At 41.1% G+C, this 7,624-nt stretch overlaps 1 non-coding gene across 1 annotated transcript; it reads right to left on the bottom strand.

Moving 5' to 3' along the window:
- Nucleotides 1–7,552: 7,552 nt before the first annotated feature.
- Trnap-agg lies at nucleotides 7,553–7,624 on the bottom strand. Its single transcript has one exon. It is a non-coding gene; the product is annotated as a tRNA-Pro (tRNA).

The raw sequence follows: 7,624 nt of genomic DNA, 5'->3' as shown, positions 1-7,624 counted from the left end.
GCAAGTCAGTTAATTACACATACACTACGGAATCAGAAAACTGAGCACTTTCACATTTTTAGTCATATCAGGGGAAGGAACTTCCAACTTGAAGAATAAAAGAGGAAACTAAAAGCCATTCTCTTTGAGCGGAGATTGAAGGGGGTGGGGTTACACTTAAAAAGTATGTGGTGTTAAAATGTACTCAAGTTGCAAGTTTCAGCACAGTGACTGATGGCAAAACATAATGTCATTGCAGATATATTGCTACACTTTTGCAGATTCGGAAATTCTAACTTGCTGCGTAAAATGTAGGCTGTGCATTGATAAAGTAGATGGACTGTAAAGTCGTTAGCGAACTTTATGCTCATGGCAAGTGACATAGTTAGTAAATACATTAAAGGTAGCAACTAAATTGACTGACACCCCAAAATGGCATCAAAAGAAGCAACGGTAGCATCGATATTTGGTTTGAGTTTGATATATTTAGTACAAGGAAAGAAAAGAAAGAAAGAACACGAAAAAGTATCGTTATCCTGTAGCTATGCTCCTGCTGTTATATATATGTGTGTGTGTGTGTGTGTGTGTGTGTGTGTGTGTGTGTGTGTGTGTGTGCGTGTGTGTGTTTTATAAACATAATGCAAATAAGTAACATAAACATAATACGTAGATATGTAATATATATATATATATATATATATATATATATATATTATGTATTATGTGTATATATGGTATATATATATGTATTATGCACATATGTTATATATGTGTTATGTACATATATATATATATATATATATATATATATATATATATATATATAAGAGAGTGCAAACATTTAGATAGGTAGATAGATATGGAGAGATAGGTAGGTAGGTACATATATACATACATGCATACTTGTATGCATGTATACATCCACACATACATACATATATGATAAATAGATAAATATGTAAAAAAACATAAGTGATTTTGTCTCACCAAAATTCGTATGGAACCAAATCATAAAAAATGTTGGCAGTTATTATACAGCACATTATAGAGTACAAAATGTCTTTACGAAAAAAAAAAAAAAAAATCATTCGTGTTATGCCTTCGTTAAAAAATTAGGGAACTGTTATATTTATTCAAACTTTAAATAACTTTTTAAGTTCGCAGTTTAAATATCTTAAGAAAAGTTACACGTTTCCTTAGAAAAGAATGCTTCCCTAAGTTTAATGAGCCTAGGGTAAAATGGGTAACCAGTAGCTAGTCGATGAAAATAGTGGAACAAGCCAGAGTTTACAAAAGAAGACCATTCCTGATTCTTTATATGAAAGTGAAAGTCATGATTATAAACGGATTTTCCTCAGCACGTTCGCGGGCATGAAGGTCATAAACGTTTAAGAACTGTTAATAATTAATATAGTCCATTCTGCACTCACTCACACTCACACACACACACTTATATAATGTGTCTATCTATATTTATATACATACATACATACATCACACACACTCACACACACTCACACACACACACACACACACACACACACACGTATATATATATATATATATATATATATATATATATATATATACTGTATATATATATTACGCGTGCGAATGTGTATCGCAGTTTGCTGTAGCTTTAAAGCCATTATAGGGAGTTTTATATATCGGATTACAATATATAACCTGTATTAAGTGTTATCTTGCTGCTGTATATAGGTTATATAAAGGCTAACGTATGGTGATGCTCGAAAGCAAAATCTCGCACACACATTCATACACATATATACATACTTATATATATCATCAAGGGACTAACGCCGACGGGGGAACATGGCCGCATTCACCCTCCGCTTCCAACCATGAGGGTCGTTCACGGTGAGTCTGCAGTCCTCGGCCTATCTGTAACTCTTTGCGACATGTCTTTTTGATCTGCCCAAGCCGTGACCTCCTAGGTCGTCCCACGGGCCTCCTTCACCCAGGATTGTCTCGTAAAGAGACAACCTGATGGGCAGGATCATCCCCAGGGAAACGAGCTAGGTGCCCATATAGACCGAGTTGGCGATCCCGGATTATGAAAGTAATAGGTCCCATGCCAGTCTCACGGTGTAGCGGTCGGTTGGACACATGGTCCTGTCAAATGTACCCCATGATCTGGCAACGAGACTTGTTACAAAAGGCATCAAGACGAGACTCCAAGACACTAGATAGTGTCCAGAGTTTGTTTCCATAGAGCAAAACTGGCAGTATCAAGCCCTTGAAGATACGTAGCTTGGTCCTTCTGCATAGGAACTGACATCTCCAAATGCTCTTGTAGATCGAGTTCATGGCTCCTGCTGCCAGACCAATCTGTCTATGGACTTCTTGGTCTGACTATGCTACCAAGGTATGCAAAGCTCTCTGTAACTTCAATGTCCTCACCGCAAGCACAGATCGGCTGAACAGGTTCCCCTATCAGGCTCCCAAAGTCCAGAACTTTGGTCTTGGTCCAGACCTCTAGGTCCAAGGGCTTTGCCTCATTGCTAAATGCATCAATAGCCGCCACCAGTGACTCCAGAGTCTCCAATAGGATAGCAACATCATTGGCAAAATCAAGGTATGAAATCTTGTCCAGTGTTGTTCCATATTGACTTTGGACAGTAGCTCTACCCAGTATCCAGTCCATGAAGGTGTTGAAAGTGTTGGTGCAAGGACACAGCCTTGTATCCTGAATTAACAAGGAAAAAGTTCAACAGGCCCCCACCACACTTTACAGCACTTTCAGTACTGGTAGATAGGCTTACTATTAGGCCAATAATCCGTGTTGGAATTCACCTCAGAATCTCTGAAGTCTCAGAATCTCTCTTGGCAATTCTTGATGCAGAGTCAAATGCCTTGAAGTCAATGCAGGCTCCAAGCAACCCATGACCAAACTCACGACAGCGTTCCACAGTTACTTGAAGTGGTTTATTGTGGACTTACCAAGAGTGAATCCAGACTGCTCTGGCCTATGGTGCCTTTGTAGGTGGTTGAAGATCTATTTCAGAAGAATGTGGGCGAACCTTACCTTGTGTACTGAGCAGTGTAATGCTAGGGTAGTTGCTACAGTCCCAAAGATCCCCTTTCCCCTTCCAGAGAGGGAGGACCATACCAAGTCAGGGGGATTGGAACCAGACTGCCAGATGGCAGCCTAGACTGTATGCAAGCCCCATGTCATATATTCACCCCCAGTCTTTAGCAGCAGGGATATCACATATGCCTGCGGTTTTCCCACACTTTAGCTTGGAAGTTGTCATCCTAACCTCAGTTTGGGTAGGGCGTTCCTTGCTGATGGGTGGGTCCAGCACAGGTATTGTAAAACCTCTTGCATCCAAGCTAGCTGTTGGAGAGTCTACCTGATACAACTGCTCAAAATACTCAAACTAACATTCCCATACCCCAACATGATCTGAGTTGATCTGTCCCTCAACCGAGCTGACTGGAGTTATCTGTGATTAGGGCTTAAAATTCAGCTTTATCAGGGTTTGGTAGGTAGGGCAAAGTCGTTTACCAAGAAATAGCCTTCAACCTCCTCAGAAAGATTCCTGATGAACTTATCCTTTGTCCTAGCCCTACGCACCAAAGAGCGACACAAGTCCTGATTACTATTCAGTCGAGTCATGTGACACACTTCAGTGGCCTCCAATGTCTCCTGGGAGATGAAATTCTGCCTTGTCCTTGGGCATACGACAATGGACTCCTGCGCTGCTTCGAGTGTTTCACACTTGAAAGACTCCCACAGAGCAACTGGGTCCGTCAGGTTCTCAAGTTCTGTGAATCGATCAGAGACTGCCATGACGAACCCCACGGGCACACTCCTCCTCAGTCTGTCCAAGTTAAACACCCTATAGTGGCTACTGGAGGGATGAGGAAATTTGAAGTGGACCCATAGGTAGCTACTACCAGCCTATAGTCAGTGCCACTGTGTTCCGGTAAACCCTGCAATTCTGGAGAATCGTCCATTGAGTGCTGACAAGAATATGATCAATCTCCTTGGCCTGAATATTACCATGTCCAGCAATGTGGGTTGGAGCGCTTATACCAAGAGCCAGAAATCCTCAGTCTCTAGGACCTAGCAAAGTCCACGAGAAGGAGGCTCTTCTCACTGTTGGGATCAGCTCCCGAGCCATGGGGGTCGACAAACATCTCATAGGCAGCTCGATCACAGCCAGATACCGCATTGAAGTCACCTAGAACAATGCAAATGTCTTGCTGGGGGCAATTGTCTGCAGCAGATGTGATTTTGGCATAGAATCCCTCTTTCACAACGAGTTTGCAAACATCGGTAGGAGCATACACAGCAATAAAAGACATGAGTTTCAGTTTCAGTGCCATAATATGCTCATCAACCAGTGTTACCCCAACTACAGAGGGTTGAAGTCAGCTGGAGATGGCTATGGCTACTCCCTAGAGATGATGATCAACACCACGGCCCGACCAGTAGTAGGTGTAGCCACCCATACTGATTGTGCTGCTGCTAGGTCTTCTCACCTCCGAAACGGGCAACTCTCTGCTATTGAGTTCCCTCAATAGCAGAGGTAACCGTTCGTCCTGCCACAAGGATCGGATGTTCCAAGCACCTATCTGGATAGCTTGCCTGAGGTTAAGCCTCAGGCAGTTGCTACCTCTGCCGCCCCCGCCGACGCAGCCCCAAATAAAGGGTATCGGCAAGCCTAGCGTCCACCGGTGGGATTTCCTTTGGCTTTGCCACACATGCGTCATGCTGGGTTGGCGCCTGCCAGGGCGCAGGCTGGATGAGTAACTCTCGTTCCCGTCCTACACCCCAACATTTGCCCTTCCAAGGAGACCCACAGCCTGCTTTGCTTGCATCCCCTCCCCCCAGCCTATCCATTTATTACGGTCACAGCTGGTAAGTTATCTGGGGGGAGGAGGGCTGGCAAGGCCTACCTCCCCCGAGCCGCCCATTAACCCCACGCCCAACGGCGTGTCCACACAACGTTGGGCCATGGCTCCATACCTCTGGGGCCTCCTGCTGCTCCGAGATCCCCCACAGTTTAGCCTGGGATCATAAGGTGCCCAGTTACCATGGATGGGCACGAGGAGGCACTACAGAAGTTTCGATGACGGAAAGGCTGTGAACTGGGAGGTGAGGCTTATGCAGATCTCCCTTTTTCGCGCCAGACAGCCAGCGAAGGCAGCTACAAGTAAGATGGCATCCAAGCACTTAATACTATCTAGGTAACCACACCATTGCTTCACATAAACCTGAGCAGGGAGCACCCACCCACACACACATATATATATATATATATATATATATATATATATATATAATACATACTTTTATGCATACAAATATACATCTATATATATATGTATATATATAATGTATGCATATGTAAGAATATATGTATATTTATAACTTTAAATATGTATATTTATAACTTTATATATGTATATACACTTATATATATGTATATAAATATACATATATATATCTATACATACACATACATACATACATATATATGTACAAACACACAAACACACACACACACACACACACACACACACACACACACACACACACACACACACACACACACACACACATATTGCACGTCATAAACAATAGGTAAATTTGAAATATGACTACTAATTAATGGGAATAATTAAATTTTAAACTATAAATAAGTGGATTTCTGTTTTGCAGTAATTTCGTTTTATAAGCCATGTGTTTTAGCAGAAGTCACGGGTAATTGATTACGGATTTTCGCAAATGATGGCGTAATATGTGGTTCTTTCTCAAATGAGATGCTTTGGAGGTATGTAACTCTTACTAGCATCCTTCTATGTTTGTATTATAATGATTAAGTTGATATTAAGATGATAAATGGTATGAGTCATCGTAAAAGAATGATGGAGGTATCTGGTGAAAATATTGCAGTTTGAAGATTTGGTTTAGGGGGCTAGTTATGAACTTGTCTACAATGGGAGTTCGGAAGCGTGATTATGTGAGTTACAGATATTCATTGTTTAACAATGAAATGATTTGTTGTGAAATGGTTAATGTCACTTTCTCATTGATTCTATTCAAGATCATTATTCCTTATATAAATGGATATATATTATAAAAAAAAAAAAATCTTAGAGCTGTGATTTTACTTACATTATGTTTATCTTAATCTATTTGTACTGTATGTGACTAAATTATATTGCTGTATGCTTATCATTTACACTACTGCAGGTTGAATTAATGTTGAAATATATGCCTCGTGTATGATTGCCCAGTTGTCTGAGAGAGTTTGTAATGCCAGTGCCGAATGAATACCTGTGGAAAAAAAAAAAATGTCAAAATGTGTTCCGTAATATGTAATATTCCTTGCTGTACTGGGAGCACTGATGGCAAACATTGTCGTCTGAAGTGTCCTGCAGGAGCAGGATCAATTGTAAAGGATACCATTCTGCTGTTTTAGCCATTGCTGTGGGGGCATATGGTCGTAGTGATAGTTTTATCTGTATCAAATAACACTTCATTATTTCCGGAAATTTAAGTATTCCACTGTCACGTAAAATACCAAATAATGGAACCAAAGTTTCATTTTTCTTGTGAATGAATCTTCTCCTCTAAAGACAATTTTTAAAGGGCTTTTCTTAGAAAGAATTTTGACTACCCCAAAAGGGTATATAATTATCGGATCAGCTAGGCTAGAAGAACAGCAGAGTGTGCCTTTGGAATGTTTGCTAATATAATTGGTGTACTTCAGACATCAATGGAAACCAGCGCTGAAATACATGAAGCACTGGTGAAAAACATTTCTGTACATAATTTCATTCATGTAAACAATCTAAATTCTAATGCAAGTGGTGATGTTCATGATGCTATTCCCATCATCCAAACTGACAGCAACAAGAAGCACGATGGCTACAGTAAAAGCTATGAGTGTTTGTGGTATGTTGAAGGAACATTTTGTTTCTCCATGTGGAGCTCTCGAATGATCTAGGAATGTAGTTTCATGGCTATTGGCTTTTACTTATTACAATGAGAAAAAAAAAAAAAAAAAACTGTTATTAACTGCAACTGCTAGCAACCTCTTTCTACAAAGAAGCTATGGCATCACGATCTCGGTGGCTGCGCTCTCAGGAACCACAAATTACAGGGCGCTCTCGCACTAAATTTATCAGGAACCCTTCTTGCATGATGCTCACACCACGGCTGCTCCAATTATTTGGTGCTCACGCTACGGCTGTCTTGCGGTAACTAAGGCAAAATAGGTTTAGCTCCATGTTTGCCTCAGTCCGAAAAAAACTGAATCAACTCGCCTGAAGCCGACACTCCCGCTATTAATGCTAAACTGAGGTGGCGAACCATGACTTATGATTTCCTTTGATTTGCCTTGCCATGGTATTTTAAATGTGAAAAGCCGGTGTAAGGGTTTCTTTTGCGATGGTTGACGACTGGCAACGCAGTATTACAGACAGAGAGATAAGATGCTCGTGAATTTAATTAATTGAATTTCTCTTTCGCAAGCGTTAACATTTGCAGATACAAGGTATTTTCGTTACTTATTTTCTTCATGGCTCTGCCAAAGGAGGGCCTGACCGGGATTTGAATCCGGGACCTCTCGCACCCTAAGCGAAAATCATACCCCTAGACCATCAGGCC

Source organism: Penaeus chinensis, chromosome 2, assembly GCF_019202785.1.
Source record: "Penaeus chinensis breed Huanghai No. 1 chromosome 2, ASM1920278v2, whole genome shotgun sequence".
Lineage (NCBI taxonomy): Eukaryota > Metazoa > Arthropoda > Malacostraca > Decapoda > Penaeidae > Penaeus > Penaeus chinensis.
Note: the sequence above shows the minus strand (reverse complement) of the source record. Positions and strands in the feature narration are given on the sequence as shown.